Below are 17,735 nucleotides of genomic sequence, written 5' to 3' on the forward strand. Positions count from 1 at the left end.
GCTGATTTTCTAGTCAATCAATTTGAATCTCAATCAAAAATAATAAAAATATGGGCATGAGATCACTGTTTGGTCGCATGGTCTCTACACCAGTGTCTGGGCCAATGGGGGAGTGCGCCTGGGTATCCACTCAGGGGGCAGAGGTGTCATTTTAAAGTACCTTGTGAGAGGGCATAGGGAGGACCACCAAGCAGGGATCTTTTTCCCTAAGAATATAATAAAATTTGGGATAAAGAACACTAACCGGTTGTGTCCAAAGCGTGAACACTGCGCTTAGACACAGTTGGGCGTAGAATGACCGTCCATCACCCATTCCAAGGCAAAAATTCCAGGCGCCATGGCAGGGGCTGGGCAGTCATTTCACCCCCAGTTGTGTCTAGGCGCAGTGTCCACGCCTTGGACAAGACCAGGTTGCATTCTTTAACCCATAAAATTATAATGTTTTATGTAAATTATAAAGGGAAGTGCTCTCTCCTGCGAAACCCAATCCGTGCATCATTTTGGTTCAATCTATGGGCATAGGGAGGTCATTTTATAGGGAAGAGGAGAGAGACAGACACAAGGGCGCAAGTGTGGGAGCCAAGCTCCTAGAATGGAAACTTTCTTCTAAATTATAATTAGGGGGAGCATTCTCTGTGGGGGAGCGTAGTGGCCACGCATGTATAGCTGCCAATGAGAGCACACGTGCTGGCATCTCGGGGGCAAGATTTTCGCCTTTCATGGGGGGCGAGGTAGTCATTTCACCCCCCCCCATTATGTCTGGGTGTGGCCTACTCCCCCCCCCCTCCCACACAAAGAAAGTTTTCCCTTATAATTATTAAAAGGGAAGGTGTTTTCTACCCGGTAGTGGAGGCTACGTAGGCAAGCAAGAGTCAATGAGGACCCCTATCGGTTCAATCAAATAGGGGGCAAAGAAGTTATTTCATGAGGATGGAGAGAGAAAGAGAAACGGGGTGCTAGCAAAGGCTATAGCCCTAGGCAAGAAACATTCTCTCTTGTTAAAAACATGGGAGCGGGTTCTCTGAGCAAGAGGCATAGAGGAGCATACCAATGATGTGCATCAAAATGGAATATCGAGGCCATTTCATGTGAAGAGGAGAGAGATAAACTCAACGGTGCTAGTGTACCCTACCCAGCAGTTCAAAGAACCTTTTCCCTAAAAATTTATAGGGTAAGAGATCGTTGCTTGGACATGTGGCACATGCATCATAGCGGGGCCAATGACAATGCACGTTGGGAAATCAACACAGATAGGATTTCCAAAAGGGTTGGGTGATAATTTTGAGCGTTCCTATGTCTGGGTGCAGGAGCCATGCGACCAAACAACGTTCTTTTTCCCAAATTTATGAAAAAAAACCCCTCTAAATATGTGGGGTGATGTAAAATTATCCGAAGCAAAGATTACCTTTCAATCTATAAAAATATTAAAAATTTACATGATGTGTCTTCAAAAGTACCTTTTGTTGTCTAATAACCCTCAATTTAAAATAAATTATAATAAATTCATTAAAAAAACCTGAAAATGAAAATTTTGTAATAAATTTATCTAAGTTCCATAGCCATCAATCATTTGTAGTAAATTACTAGTTACATTGGTGTGAGAACCGTAAGCTCTAGAATTCGATGATGGGGTCATTGAACGTATTCCGAGATTCTCAGGGACTATATTATATAATATTGAGTTGCCACTGTGAAATTAAAAAAGGTTATCACTCCTTTCAAAATAAAAGGGGCTTCCAAAAGCCAGAAGTGTCATGAAGTGGAAGGGAGATAAAAGGTGGTAGCAATAGAACCAAAAAAAGGTGGGCTTTAGATATTTTTGATCTTTTATTATCTATAGTGTCTCTACTTTGCAAAATGTATGTTCAACTAACTCTAGTGGACTCTAGTTCTATTTCAATAGTTTCTAGGCTAGTGTAGAAAGCTAGGATTAGTAAGTAGAATTTCTCTGCAAATAAGGATGTATCTTGACTCAATTTCTTTTTTCTAACCGAGCGCCAAGGAGAGCACGAGCACAATGAGGAAGAGAATGAACCAAAGCTCTGATGAGCAAATATGTGATGAAAAGAATTAGACCCCCAGATGTTCCTCTTCACCGCCACAACAATCTGATTCTCTAACCTTCCTTTCTTGTCCCTTCCCATGCCTTATTTTTTTATTTTCTTCCTTCTCTTGATCTAGTGGTCCTACCCCATCATATCAACTTACCACATCGTGTTTTTTAGCCTCCTTTTAGTTGTTTAGTTTCCTACTCTTTTTGCGGATGTACTTTTGCACTACCAGTTTCCACTCTATAGTCATCTCACTCCCCTCCTTTTTCGAGTACAATACTTCTTCCTTTACTACTAACATCTTTTACACCCTCCATTTTATATCTATCACTCCATTTTGTGCCTTTTCATCTTTTCCACTTCCATCATTTTCCACTTGTTTCATCAGCTGCCCCTTTCGCTTTCCTCAGTTTTCACCCTATCTTCTTTTTCAAGCAAGTACCCATGGATAGTTCTAAAATAAAATGGTGAGGGAAACATCATTCTCGCCACAGTACGGTGTACCATCAGAGCCGATTTTTACCGATTTCCTCAGCATACCCTTCATTCTCCTCGGTCTCTTTGGCGTCCACCAAAAAAGACAAACCACCGCTCTCAAAAGTAAGCCCTGACGTCATCTACTAATCGCTCCTCCAAAGGTATTTTCTCATCATCTCATCACCCCTTTCCACTCTCCCACAAGGGCTTTTTTGCTTTGCCTCCTGCTACTTTGCAATCTTTTTTAGGCTGATGAGGACCTTCTTCCCTCTAGCCCTTGTGTCCTTTTTTGGCTTAGTTCTTGGATGGTTTTCTCCACCAATTTTTACTCTTAAAGAATATCTCACCTCCAGTTTGCAAATTAAGGGGGCAAAGAGAGTGTTTATTTGCGCTGGTGGGTTTTTCTCTATGGAATTTTTCTCTGAGAGTGATAGGGATTTTATTTTACATGTTGCACCTTGGTGGTTTGGTGAACACCCACTTCATCTTTTTTCTTCTTCACCATTTCAACCCCACTCGGAATCCCTTGAATTTGCTAAGATGCCAATTTGGGTCCAACTACTTAGCTTGCCTAAGATGAGGATATCATTTTGAGGATTGCAGCCTCATGTGGCTAACCTATTTCTCTTTTCACGAACTCGGATGTTTGGGGTCTCTCTTCTTGGTCGGCCAGAGTCAAGATTTCCTTTCTGTTGCAGCGACCCCTTTGTTCCACCATTAAACTTCCAGTTGAATTTGGGGCTGGCATTTTAATTTCCTTTTAGTGTGAATGTTATTTCGCCTGTATGGCCTATGGACTTATCACTCATAAGACTTGTGAATGTCCCCGCCTTGTGAGATTCTCTTCGCAAAGGTGTGGAGTTTTTAATCACCAATCCATCGATGGAAGATTCTTTGACCCCTGCTGGTTTTATCCATCTCCCCAATGATGGGGATGATCGATAACGACCATAGTCTTCCTAAAGAATTTGTTGATGAAAACACCTTGTTGGAAGAAACTGTTAATCTCAATATGCAATCACATGAACCTTCAAAGGAGCACCAAGCCTTCGGCATTACCACTTATGATACTACCATGGAGGACCTATCTGGACCGATTGTTGATTTAGATCAGCATGGGAATACAAAAAATATGGTTCAGGGTTATGAGATATGTGAAGTTGGTTTTGCTTCTCCACAAGATCCCTTTCAGTCTCAAGTCAAAGATTTAAAAGTTCTGATAAGTCGCACTAAAGTTAAGATATCGTCTGAAGATGTTTTCTCCCACCCCCTTAAGGAAGATTTTCTACACCAACCTACTACAGCCAAGGGTACAGGGAATCCTCTACAATGTCAGAGTGATTCCCAGGCCCCATCCATGATCGATGGTTCCTCTTGCTCAGATCCGGGTTGGTTAATTATACCCCACCAACCCCCAAACCATTGGCCTATTTCTTTCCCTAGAGGATTTGGTTTCCATATTTACTCCCCCAAGTCAGTTACCCTTCTGACCCTACACCCTCATCTCTAAATCTCCTTAATAACACTTCCATCGCCCTCACCCTAGTTATTATTGTAACCGATCCTATTTCTACCAAGCCTCCACCCTCTCCTTCCCCCCAAACCACTCAGCTACCTGGTTCATGGTTGGCACTGCGTCAGACCCTTCTTCAAGATCCTCCTCTCCTCCCCCTTCCATTTTTGATGATCAAAGAGACCGTAAGAGAAAGAATCCCTGCTCAAGCTCTGACACCTCTTCTAGTTCCACCGAATCTGAAATCTTTAGGAAATTCTCTCTGGCTCTCCTCTCTCGTTCGAAATCCCCTGCTTCCCTCACCAACCGCATGAAAGCTATGGTTTGCGAGATCATTACTGAGGAGGAAAAACACTCCTCTTCCTTCAAGAAAAGATCCATCAAGGTTGGAGAGGAAGATGCTCAATATGCAGTGCAAAAGGAAACCTGTACCTCATCCCCTTTTCAGGTACTTATTTCCATTTTAAATTTCCTTTATTTCCTACAATTTGAAGTGTTTTTCATTATTCTGTGGAGTGTATGCATTGACATTTACCGTTTAACCTTACAAGCTATTGTTAAATCTATAAGGTTACTATCTTTCCACCTCTCCTTTTGGTCTTCTGATCTTCCTAATTTTTTTTTGTTGTTGTTCTACTTTTACTACCACTCGTTATATGATCTCTTTAGCATTTCTTTTCACTTTATGCATTTTATTTCTCTAAATTTCTGTCTGCTTGTTAATGTTGTTCGTGTTAGTATTATTAAATTACTTCTTCCATTATTCCCTGGTGTTAACTCTATGAGAATCTTTACCCCCCAAAAAAAACTCTATGAGAATCCTAAGCTAGAATGTCTGGGGGTTTCAGTCTAACCAAACCCGAAAGGAGGGAGGGGAAGACCTTAGATTGTTGTACTTACGTACATGTACTTATTTGTGGATGTGTTCCACTATTATGAAAAAAATCCTTAAACCTAGGTAGAGGCTTGAGGTCGAAAGCCTTGAATGGAGGGAAGTGTTTCGGGTCCTCAATTCGAGGGACTGTGATTGAGAAGTGTAAGACTTGATTCCTGCCATTTGGAAAGGGATCATTGATCCTTGTTTGTGTGATCCGGATAGTGGATGTGGGATCAATTGGATTCGAACCATTCTAAATTTCTTGTGTCTCTTATTGTCTATCTTAATCTGTTCCTCTTTTACTCATTCATGCACTATTAGTTTACTTGAAGTTATATTTTGCAAGAAAGTGTTATCATCCAATTCACCCCCTCTTGGGTGTGTTATCCGATCCTACACAACATCTTTTATTTATTATGTTTATCACAATGCACTATGCATACTTCTATTTAGCATCTATTTACATCGAATTATTGATCGTTCAAGAAGGTCAAATATTAAATCGAACGGACTGGGTTGCCTAATACTTTTCTCGGACTGTACCCAAACATGTGCCCAATCTATGATTTTGACCAATCCCTATTGAAGTCATAGTGACGGGTCCTAGAACTTAATCTAGGTGGTGACTCAATCTACAAGAAACATAACGTCTCTTGCCCCTATAAGGATTTGAAGATGGAAAGTTTAAGGCGGAGGGTGGATTGGGGGTGAAGCAAATTAATGATATGAATTCGGCAAGTACTATGAAGAAAATATGGAAGGTGACCTCCCATAGAAAGTCCTTATGGGTGAATCATAGATATTTGAAAGGAAAATCCATTTGACAGTGAAGCCCACCCCAGAACTACTCTTGGGTGTGGAAGAAGATTCTTAAGTACCGTGACCGAACAAGGTTGTATATTCATCATATCAGTGGTAAGAGTCTAGCTACTAAGCTATGATTGGATCCTTGGCACCTTGATTGGATTTTGATGCTTAGATATGGAGATAATATCTGTTATGATGTTGGGTTAGTTGATGGGATTCTGATACTTAGATATGGGGATAATATCCGTTATGATGCAAGTTAGACAAGTTTGCTTTGGTGCAATCTGTACTCAGAGATGGTCGTTGGAGTCTGGTCCTGCTTCTTTAGTGGACCTCCTTCGCATTTGGGACCACTTGAGCAGTATTAGCAGACTAAGTAAGACGGTTTCAGACTCAATTATCTAAAAAGGAAACTCTATTGGTCTCTTTTCCACAAAATTGGTTTGTGATATTCTCAGAAACCAACTTCTGTTGGGCTTCTTGTTTATGATTTCATTCTTGTATTTCTCGTTAGTCTTTCATGGCTTGGAGTTATATGGTGGATTCTCTTCCAACCATGGACCAATCAGAGGAGATCTATTTAGGTAGCCTCCTATTTGTTGCCTCTGTTGGGCGTGGCTAGAGAGTAGCAACCGTATATTCTTTGAATGCCCCTTTACTTCCCAAATTTGGAGGGTTATTTTGAGATTGTGCTCCCTATCTAGGAGCTATGGGAGGAGCATAGTGCCGGAGGCAAAGTGGGTGGGGAACTCATTCAAGGGAGACTTTATAGGTTGCATTGTCAAATTAGCATTCTACTGCATTATTACCCATATTTAAAAGGAAATGAACTTTTGTATCTTTCGGAACAAGACCGTCCTAGATCGTTCATCATTAGGAATATTCGTTCTGATGTGGATAACAGATGTCAAGCTCTTATTCCCAAGGGGCCAAAATCTCCATGGAATCTATACTTTGTGAAGAGATGGGTTGTACACCCCATTTGGATTACTAGATAATTGATTCGGGCTAAACATTCTTGGGAACCCCCCCTTGGTTTCTTTAAGGTTGGTCTTCGAGTGGCTTAGAGGGCTGCCTACTCTACGTTTGTACATTGTTTTCCCTTTCCTTTTGCAATAAATTTGATATTATCTATAAAAAACAAAAGTTTACTATGTTCTTCACTGATTTTAAATGTGTTTTTTTTTTGTGGAGATTAGGGTTTTAGTAATCGGTATTGATATTGGTATTGCTCCTGTTTTCTTCAAAAAATTAGATTTTTTTTATATTTTTACCCTTGTCCGTACCGATCCACCGATTCGGATTCCATTGATTTGATACCGATTCCTCAAACCATGATTAAGATAATACCGCCGCTGAAGCCTTGATTTCTTTTAGTGTCGAAGCCCATCCCCAGCTTGTCATTTGTCTAAGAAATAGAAAGGCCCTACATCTAAGTGGGTCAGGCTACAAGATAAGCTTTCTATACAGAGTGAGATTTAAAGCCCAACCCAAGTCCAATGGACCGAACCAATTATTCTGCTCTTCAGGCCTTGGGCCTATTATTCATCCAGGTTTGTGATATAAATGACTCATCGATCTTTGTGGACATACTTGGACCTCACAATAGACCGACCCATGTCAACCCCACCAACAATCCAATGGCCCTCCCTGTACATGAACCACTACATGTAGAGCTCAAACCACAATAGACCTATCCATGCTCCTACCATGCCATTTGTGGCACTGGGGAACTAGGCCGGGCAGGGAACTGGAGGGAATAATTTTCCCATATATTACCAGAGAAAGGGTGACAAATTAAAGACTGAAAAGGGAAAGAAAATTAAAAGAAAAGAATGCAAACACATCTATGACTATTGGTTTCCACAAAACAAAACAAGAGAAAAGGAACTTAAACAGGTGAAGTGGCATTGTCATCTTCAGTGTCTTTGGACATTTCCTCTAGTGATTTAGATTCAGGCACCAATTAAGAAAGTAAAGAAGAATCCCAATATGTTGACAATGCCAAGCACAATGAGTGAATATCTTATTCCAATACCAGCAGGGTAACCAACATCAGCCTTAGACTTGTCTTGATTCTGAGCAGCATATAAAAATCCAAACGTCCCTATAATTGCACCAGCCTTGCCTAATGCAGTTGAGATGCCATGGCATGTTGATCTTAGTCTTGCTGGGAAAATCTCTGCTGGAACAATGAATGTGGTGCTATTGGGTCCAAAATTGGCAAAAAAGAAGGTAAGTCCATATAGCACAACAAACCATATATGGTTAGTTGGGAGAGTCCAGTGATGGTAAGGGATAGCAAGAGCAAACATGAACACTGTCATAAAGAAGAAACCAATCAACTGAATAGCAAATCTTCCAATGTCATCAATTGTCAAGACTGTGAACCAATAGCCAGGCACAGTGCCACATAGTGCAATCAAGGTCTTTGCTCTAGCAATCTTGGAAACCTCTTTGTGAATCCTAGGTGCCACTGAGAGGGGGGTGAATCAGTGGACCTCAATAATTTTTCTTCCAATCTCAAGCAAACAATTTACTGGCGATACTTCACCTATTGCAATTCAAGATTGGCCGGGGTAGTCCTGTAATTATCAATCACACACAGACACGTCTACCACACACCATAATGTGGTTGGGTCTACCAGACAGTGTCCCACCACTCTGCACAACAATCACTTCAAGTATATGTTGAAAATAGAAGCAATGCAATGACACTAGATATACGTGGTTCGGCCAAAGTGCCTACGTCCATGGAGGAATACCCGTAAAGGGTTTCGTATTTTTCAAATACACTACTCAAATTATGATCGCTACAACGATCCAGGTGCAACAACACCTGCTTCTGACTATGATCCTACACAGTCTAGGGCTACAACCCCAAATCCAATCAAGCCCCAACTTGATTGGTATTACAATGTCAAATTGAAAATCAATTACAAGCCCTTCCCCAAAAGATGAACAAAACTAGGAGTGTTTTCAACACATAAGCAAATCCCAAAAAATTAATAGGACTTGTAAAATAAAGAATACCTCTCTCCTGTGTATTCCAGAGATCAATCTACTGCAGTACCCCTTCGAGAGTCGATGCACACATTAAATGTTCATTGTAGCTTCATAGATCGATCTATTAAAGTATTCCGTGCATAAAACTTTTTTTCTCTACGTTTTCTGCTTCTAAAAGTGGCTCCAAAGGATTCCTCTCGAAAAAATATCCAATTTCGAAAAAAAATTTACCCTATTTGGACACCGAATGAGAGAGATATTGCCTTCCAAAGTTGAATGACACAAAAATGGCAAGTGGAGGGTGAAATTGTAATATTAAAAAATATTAGTGACAATCGGCAAGGCACGACCTGCATAGCAAGATTGACCGAGAGATCACATTCCAAAATATGGTGACATCTTGTTTCAATGAGATCTTGATTCAATGTAGTGCAGCTGTACCTAATACCAAAGAACTAGCCAATGGATATGTGCCCGTTCGGAAAAAAAAAATGATGTGATGAACAACATCCAACGGCCACCATGATTTTGTAACCTTATAAAACAATGGGAATTGTCTGTCTCCAGTAGCACCTAAAAAAAAAACGACCAAAAAATTTGGCTAAGTATAAAACTTTTTGCCTATTCCAGATTTGCTCCGTTTTTGTGCATCAACATGGAAACAACTGTAACTTTCTCCTCCAACACTTAAATGATGCGAGACCAGTTGCATTGGAACCGTGACTTGACGAACTTCATTTCCCATGAAGACCACTTTACCCAGAAATTCCATTAAACCTTTTAAAAATGACCTTAAAGTCACTGCCATTGCATAAACCTGTGAAATCACAACTTTAACAAAATGAAACCTTCACCTGCTACTTCACCCCTTCTCCAAACACTATATAAGGACTCAATATGCTGTTAAATGGTGTTCTTCAAGTGCGGGTACCCTTGTAACCCTGCCAAATGACCAAAATACGCTTAGAGCTGTGTAAGTGACTGTTTAACCATTTCAGCTCTTCCAACTCACCAAATACCACTGTCGCATCACCAATATGGCTAATAAGGTTGCCAAAAATGACAACACCACTCCAGCAAATCTCAGTTGACCCAGTTGACCAACAATCTCCCCCTTTGAAATTGTTGGCAACCCTTTACACACACACCAACTTCTCCCCCTTTGACAACAAGTACAAAGGGTCATGGAAACTCCCCCTATCCAGAAGCTCCCTTTAAAAATGTGCTATCTACTGTGCAATTGGAGTCACAACTCCAAGTTTGTCTCGAAGCCGCTCAAAACGCTCCTTGGGAAGAGGTTTTGTGAAAATATCTGCCACTTGTTCTGATGTAGGGACAAAGTCTAATCTCACCTCATTATCTGTCACCTTCTCCTTCAAAAAGTGATATCGAATGTCGATATGCTTTGTCCTTGAGTGTTGCACCGGATTCTTGGAAATGTTGATGGCGCTCATATTATCACACATAATAAGAATTGGTTCAGTACTAATGATGCCATAGTCTGCAACTTGCCTCTTCATCCATATCAACTGAGTGCAACAAGCTGCCGCTGCAATATATTCGGCCTCTGCTGTCGATAATGAAATAGACTCTTATTTCTTACTATGCCATGCCACCAAACTCTGCCCTAGATAGAAAGCACTGCCACTAGTACTTTTCCTATCATCAATGCTGCCTGCCCAATCCGCATCTGAAAATGCCGTGAGAGTGAATTTATCAGTTTTGGAGTACCATAATCCATAATCAACTGTACCCCTAAGATATCTAAAAATTCGTTTGACTGCTAAAAGATGTGTCTCCTTCGGGCTTGTTTGAAATCTAGCCACCAAACATACTGATTGTAGAATATCAGGTCGTGACAATGTCAAGTATAACAAACTGCCAATCATTGATCTGTAACGTGTCTGGTCAATGGAGGGGGATTCATCATCAGTACTCAATTTGCATCCCACTACCATGGGTGTACCCACTGGTTTACTATCTTCCATTTGGAACTTCTTTAACATTTTTTTTGTGTATTTCATCTGAGAGATGAAAATACTTTTCTGTCTTTGACTCACTTATAAACCAAGAAAATATGAGAGTTCACCAAGCATTGACATCTCAAACTCAGATTTCATCTTCTCCGTAAACTGTTTGCATAGATCATCGCAATATCCTCCAAAGATGATATCATCAACGTACACAACAACAACTAGTTTACTGCTATCTTCTGTCATAACATACAGGTTGTTGTCCACCATACCTTTGCGAAGCCCCAACTGATGTAAGTATGTATCTAACCTTGAGTACCATGCCCGTGGTGCTTGCTTTAAGCCATATAAAGCTTTCTTCAGTCTACATACCATATTGGGGTCATCACCAAGCTGAAACCCATCAGGTTGTTCAATGTATACCTCTTCTTCAAGATTACCATTCAAAAAGGTTGATTTCATGTCCATCTGATATACCTTGAACCCCTTGTACACTGCTAATGCCAAAAAGATCTGAATAGATTCAAGCTTTGCAACTAGTGCAAAAGTCTCATCAGAATCGATTTCTTCAATCTGTGCATATCCTTTGCAAACCAATCTGGCCTTGTTTCTGACAACTTTACCATCTTCATTTAGCTTGTTCCTGTAGACCCACTTGGTGCCAATTACATTTTTGTTTGCAGGCCTGGGAACTAACTCCCATATTTTGTTCTTCTCTATCTAATCCAACTCTTCATTCATTGCCTTTACCCAATTTTCATCTTTACTTGCCTCATCAACTGTTTTGGGCTTAACTTGTGACAATAAAGAAAACATCTGCTTGGGGCTTCTTTATTTTTCTTGTTTGAATTCCAGCACTTGGGTCACCAATGATCTGTTGAGGAGGATGGTTTTTCTGTATTTGGGGGTCCTTAGGTCTGCCATCTCTCTCAGTCTCTGTGTCAATTTCCGGACCATCTGAGCCATAATCATTATGCCTCTGAACTTCTGATTGACTGTCTAACTGCTTCTCAACATCAACTGCAGCATCATCAGAATCATCATCTTCAAACATTATACCATGTGGCTGTACTTGTTTAGAAGATCCTATCTATTCATCAATCTTAACATCAGAACTTTCCACAAATTTAACAGGCCTTTTGTTATAGCATCGATAAGCTTTGCTTTTGGAAGAGTAGCCTAGGAAGATCCCTTCATCTGCTCTGTCATCGAATTTTCCAAGGTTATCTTCCTTTCTTTTAATGAAGCATTTGCTACCAAACACTCTAAAGTGTGTCATTGTGGCTCTTCTCTTAAACCATAATTCATATGGAGTTTTGGATTCTTTTGGTCTCAATAGGCATCTATTACATGTGTAGATAGCTGTGTAGATGGCTTCTCTCCAAAAATGTTTTGCAACATTATTTTCTATTAACATAGCCCTTGCCATTTCTTGAACTGTTCTATTTTTCCTCTCAACTACCCCATTTTGTTGTGGGGTTCTTGCTGCTGAGTGTTGAATCCTGATGCCATGATCATTACAAAAACTTGAGAAAGCACTCCATGTGAACTCCTTTCCTTGGTCAGACCTGATGCACTTGATTGACCTGCCAATCTCATTCTCAACCCTTTTCTTGAATACCTTGAAACAGTCCAAGGCCTCAGTTTTGTCCTTGAGAAATGAAACCCATGTCATCCTAGAGAACTCATCCACAAAAAGCATAAAGTACCTCTCACCTCCTATTGCTTGAGTCCTCATCGGTCCACACAAATCGGTATGAATTAAGTCCAATGACTTACTTGAGTCATACTCCTTTGACTTATAGATAGCTCTTGTTTGCTTACCCTTTTGACATGGTCCACAAACATGATTTGTTGGATTCTTTATACTTGGAAGATCTCTCACTGCCTTATTCTTACTTAACTTGGCTAAATTTTTTAAGTTGATATGTCCAAATCTTCTGTGCCATAGATTATTTTCATCTTCCTGACTAATCATGCATTTATCTTCCATACTCTCTGAGAGGACATACAAATTTTCAGGTGTCCTGGAACCATGAACCACAATTCTTCCATTTTTGGTCCTCTTAATTACACAACCTTCTTTTGTAAATACAACCTCATTTCCTTGGTCACATATCTGGCTAACACTAAGAAGGTTATGTTTCAATCTACTCACATACAATACATTGTTAGATTTGATTTTTCCTTGGTCCAAGTTAACTATTTCCCTGCCTTCAATCTTGGCACCATCATTGTTCCCAAACCTAACAGAGCCACCTTCAATCTTGTCAAGATTAGAGAATCTACCCTTGTCACCAGTCATATGTGTAGAACACCCGCTGTCAAGAATCCAAGGAGATGGTTTGTTATTTGCCTTGAAAGCTGTTTGAACAATTAATGAGCTATTGTTGTCATTTCTCTTTTTCTTCTCAACCCAAACTGCTTTTTCAATAACAGTGATGGGTTTTCTTGCCTTCTTTTCAATAACCATCTTCTTTTTCTTATGCTGCCTATTTGGGAGGGTTTGTTTTTTACTTCTCATGGTTTGTCTTTGAGATGGAAGTAAGGTCTTGCAGTTCCTTGCTAGATGACCAATCTTTCCACACCTATAGCACTCAATGCTATCATCTGCAAGAGCTACAAATTTATTCTTGCTTAAAAAATTTGTGGGTTTTTCATTCCTTCTACACTCTGCCACATGATGCCCAAACATGTTGCAACCATAGCAATACCCATTGAACCTCTGAATCTGCCATAAGTTCCTATTGTAGCCATTTGATCTATGATGATTGATTGCAGTGAACCCATCCTTATCAACCTTCCTTTTATCTAAATTTTCAGAATTAGAGCCATTTTTCTTTCTTTTCTCCCCAACAAACCGAACTGGATTTTGTGCCATGCCTTGTCCTTTAGTTTTCACACCACTAGAAACTCCTCCTTTCTCATACCCAAGACCAGATTTGTCATTACTGGGTCTTTGGACACTAAGTATCTCATCCAAGATAGTACTCTCATGAACTTTATGATGATCTTCCTCAGGTACTTGTACACTCACATCTTTGCCTTTTGAACTTGATACTGTAATTGTTGGAGTTGAGGTAACAGCTGCCCGATAGTCAGTCTTTTTCAATAATTCACATTCAGCTCTCAAAGTGACAATTTCTTCTTCAAGTTGAGTGCATTCGTCAATCTTTGAGGATAAGTTAAAGCTTATATCTTCATTGATCTTCTTAGTTTCTTCAATGATAAGTAACATGACTGATCTTCTCACTTTCTTCTGCAAGTTGAGTCTCAAGAGTTTTTATCTTCTTTCTTTCTACCTTGAGTTTCTTTAAGGCGGTGTATAGTTTTGCTTGAAGATCATACTCATCTTCTGATTGCTCTTCTTCCTTGTTTGATTTTTCTCCTTCTTCATTTATATCATTGGGGGAGGTAGCCATGAACAAAGTCTCATAGTTTTCATCATCAGACTCCTCATCCTCAGATGACTCATCTGTGGTAGTGCTATCCTTGTGTGTAATCAAACTCTTCTTCTTGTAGTTGTTTTTCTTCTTAGGAAATGATTTCTTTTTCTTGAAACTTGATTTCTTCACTTATGGGTCTTCATCATCTGATTCATCAGTTTTTTCCTTCTTTGGACACTTAGAGGCAAAGTGCCCTATGCCACCACAGTTGAAGCACTTCAAGGAAAGTTTTCCCTTGCATTTTCCTTTTTCACTCTTAAGCTTCCTTGCTAGGTATGCAATTAATTCATTTTTAGAGTCTTCATCTCCACTTTCCTGCTTTATCTTGAGTTTCTTCATAGCTTTAAAGGCGGCCTCTTTCTCTGTGGGCTTGGTTTTCACCATTCTCATCTCATAGGCAATTAAAGAACCGTGTAACTCATCCAGACTCAACTCATTCAAGTTCTTGACTCTTCTATGACTGACACCTTTGGATTGTACATATTAGGTAAGGATCGGAAGATCTTCTTAATTACCACTGCATCTTTGAGAGTTTCACTAAGTCCTCTGATTGCATTTATAACCTTATCGCCTTGCTCATGTAATGATCAATTGAATCTCCATTTGACATCTTCAAGCTTTCGAACTGTGCCCTAAAATGTTGCAGCTTGGCTTCTTTGATTTTCTCATCACCTTCATGAATGCTTTGCAGCTTGTCCCAAACTTTCTTTGCAGTCTCATAACCCATAACTCTAGCAAACTCTATATTGATTAACGCACTTAGTAGAGCGTTCTTGGCCTTTGAATCATTGTCATATTTCCTCAGTTCAGTTGTATCTGTGATATCTGTTATGGGGATTGTGTAATCATTCTTCATTGACATCCAAACTCCATAACCAAGGGATTTCAAATATGTTTCCATCCTGATGAGCCAGAAGGAGTAGTTTGACCAGTCAAACTATGGAACCTTGTTGTTGTTGTGACCACTGTTGCTTTCGCCTGAAGCCATTGCACTGTCCCTCAGTAATTATCCCGAAGTTGTTAAACTCTATAACCGGGTAACCTGGTGTGCTCTGATACCACTTGTGAATCCCAGGTGCCACCGAGAGGGGGGGGGTGAAGCAGTAGACCTCAATAATTTTTCTTCCAATCTCAAGCAAACAACTTACTGGCGACACTTCACCTATTGCAATTCAAGATTGGCTGGGGCAGTCCCGTAATTATCAATCACACACAGACATGTCCACCACATACCACAATATGGTTGGGTCTACCAGACAGTGTCCCACCACTCTGCACAACAATCCCTTCAAGTATATGTTGAAAATAAAAGCAATGCAATGACACCAAATATACGTGGTTCGGCCAAAGTGCCTACATCCACAGAGGAATATCCGTAAAGGGTTTCGTATTTCTCCAATACACTACTCAAATTATGATCGCTACAATGATCCAGGTGCAACAACACCTACTTCTGACTATGATCCTACACAGTCTAGGGCTACAACCCCAAAGCCAATCAAACCTCAACTTGATTGGTATTACAATGTTAAATTGAAAATCAATTTCAAGCCCTTCCCCTAAAGATGAACAAAACCAGGGATGTTTTCAACACATAAGCAAACCCCAAAAAATTAATAGGACTTGTAAAATAAAAGAATACCTCTCTCCTGTGTATTCCAGAGATCAATCTACTGCAGTATCCCTTCGAGAGTCGATGCACACATCTGAATGTTCATTGTAGCTTCATAGATCGATCCATTAAAGTATTCCGTGCATAAAACTTTTTTTCTCTATGTTTTCTGCTTCTAAAAATGGCTCCAATAGATTCCTCTCGAAAAAATACCCAATTTCAAAAAAAAATTCGTCCTATTTGGACACCGAATGAGAGAGATATTGCCTTTCAAAGTTGAATGATACAAAAATGGCAAGTGGAGGGCAAAATTGTAATATTCAAAAATATTAGTGACAATCGGCAAGGCATGACCTGCATAGCAAGATTGACCGAGAGATCGCATTCCAAAATATGGTGACAACTTGTTTCAATGAGATCTTGATTCGATGTAGTGCAGCCGTACCCAATACCAAAGAACTAGCCAATGGAGATGCGCCCGTTCGGATAAAAAAAATGACGTGATGAACAACATCCAACGGCCACCATGATTCTGTAACTTTATAAAACAATGGGAAATGTCTGTCTCCAGTAGCACCTGAAAAAAAAACGACCAAAAAATTTGGCTAAGTATAAAACTTTTTGCCTATTCCAGATTTGCTCTGTTTTCGCGCATCGACACGGAAACAACTGTAACTTTCTTCTCCAACACTTAAATGATGCAAGACCAGTTGCATTGGAACCGTGACTTGACGAAATTCATTTCTCATACAGACCACTTCACCCAAAAATTCCATTAAACCTTCCAAAAATGACCTTAAAGTCACTGTCGTTACATGAACTTGTGAAATCACAACTTTAACAGAATGAAACCTTCACCTGCTGCTTCGCCCCTTTGCCAAACACTATATAAGGACTCAATATGCTGTTAAATGGTGTTCTTCAAGTGCGGGTACCCTTGTAACCCTGCCAAATGACCAAAATACCCTTATAGCTGTGTAGGTGACTGTTTGACCATTTCAGCTCTTCCAACTCACCAAATACCACTGTCGCATCACCAATATGGCTAATAAGGTTGCCAACAAAGACAACACCACTCCAGCAAACCTCAGTTGACCTAGTTGACCAACACTCTTCAATTGCATTAATGGTTTTCGCAGGCGGAATCCAACCAACTGCACTAAGTACGTCCTTTTGGAATAGATTTTGGCTATAGTATGAAGGCATCGCGAGTGTGATCGCAACGGAAGCGTAAACAAGATCACAGTATCGATGGAAAAATCATTCAAAAACAGAACGAATCAGGGATCGATTATTACCTAAGCATCACAAGTGCAAGACCTCCAATCGATGATAGCCCTTTCACGATCGTTCCACACACCACGCAAGCTTTGAGTTCCCACACGGTTAAGCTGTCTCCTCCACACTTCCAAGAGCACAAAGTATGGACTATCTCTAAGATCAAACACTAAGAGAGGGGAAGGAGAAAACGGTTTAGGAGGGAGAGGGAGAGCTCCACGTTTGGGTGCCTTGTGCATTCCTTGTGAGTGATTTTGCAATCCCACAAATAAATATAGATTGCACCTCACACAATCCCAATATGGTAGCTCACATAGGCTAGGCATATTGAGTTTCCTATTGGAACTCAATTGCTAGCCCATGTAATATTTTCCCACAAGGAAGATATGCATTGCTAGGGGAATCCAATCTTGGGTGGAATATCCAATATTCCCCCATTGGCTTTCCTTTTCTAACAATCTCCTCCATCCTACTGTAAGATCCCATCTTCCAAGAGGATCATGAAAAGGTAACCATGATCAACCGTTACAGCGTAGATGAATGGAACCGAAAGGAAAGGGGTAGGATCGCAATGGGATTCCACTTAGCTTCTAAGAAATGTAACATCACAGATGCTTAGCAGATGTAGTAACCTATGCCCAAGGTAAGTAGTTAACACACATCAGTCCCCCCCAAAATAATGTTGCATGGTTCAA

The sequence above is a fragment of the Telopea speciosissima genome, chromosome 11 (assembly GCF_018873765.1).
Source record: "Telopea speciosissima isolate NSW1024214 ecotype Mountain lineage chromosome 11, Tspe_v1, whole genome shotgun sequence".
NCBI classification, from domain to species: Eukaryota; Viridiplantae; Streptophyta; class Magnoliopsida; order Proteales; family Proteaceae; genus Telopea; species Telopea speciosissima.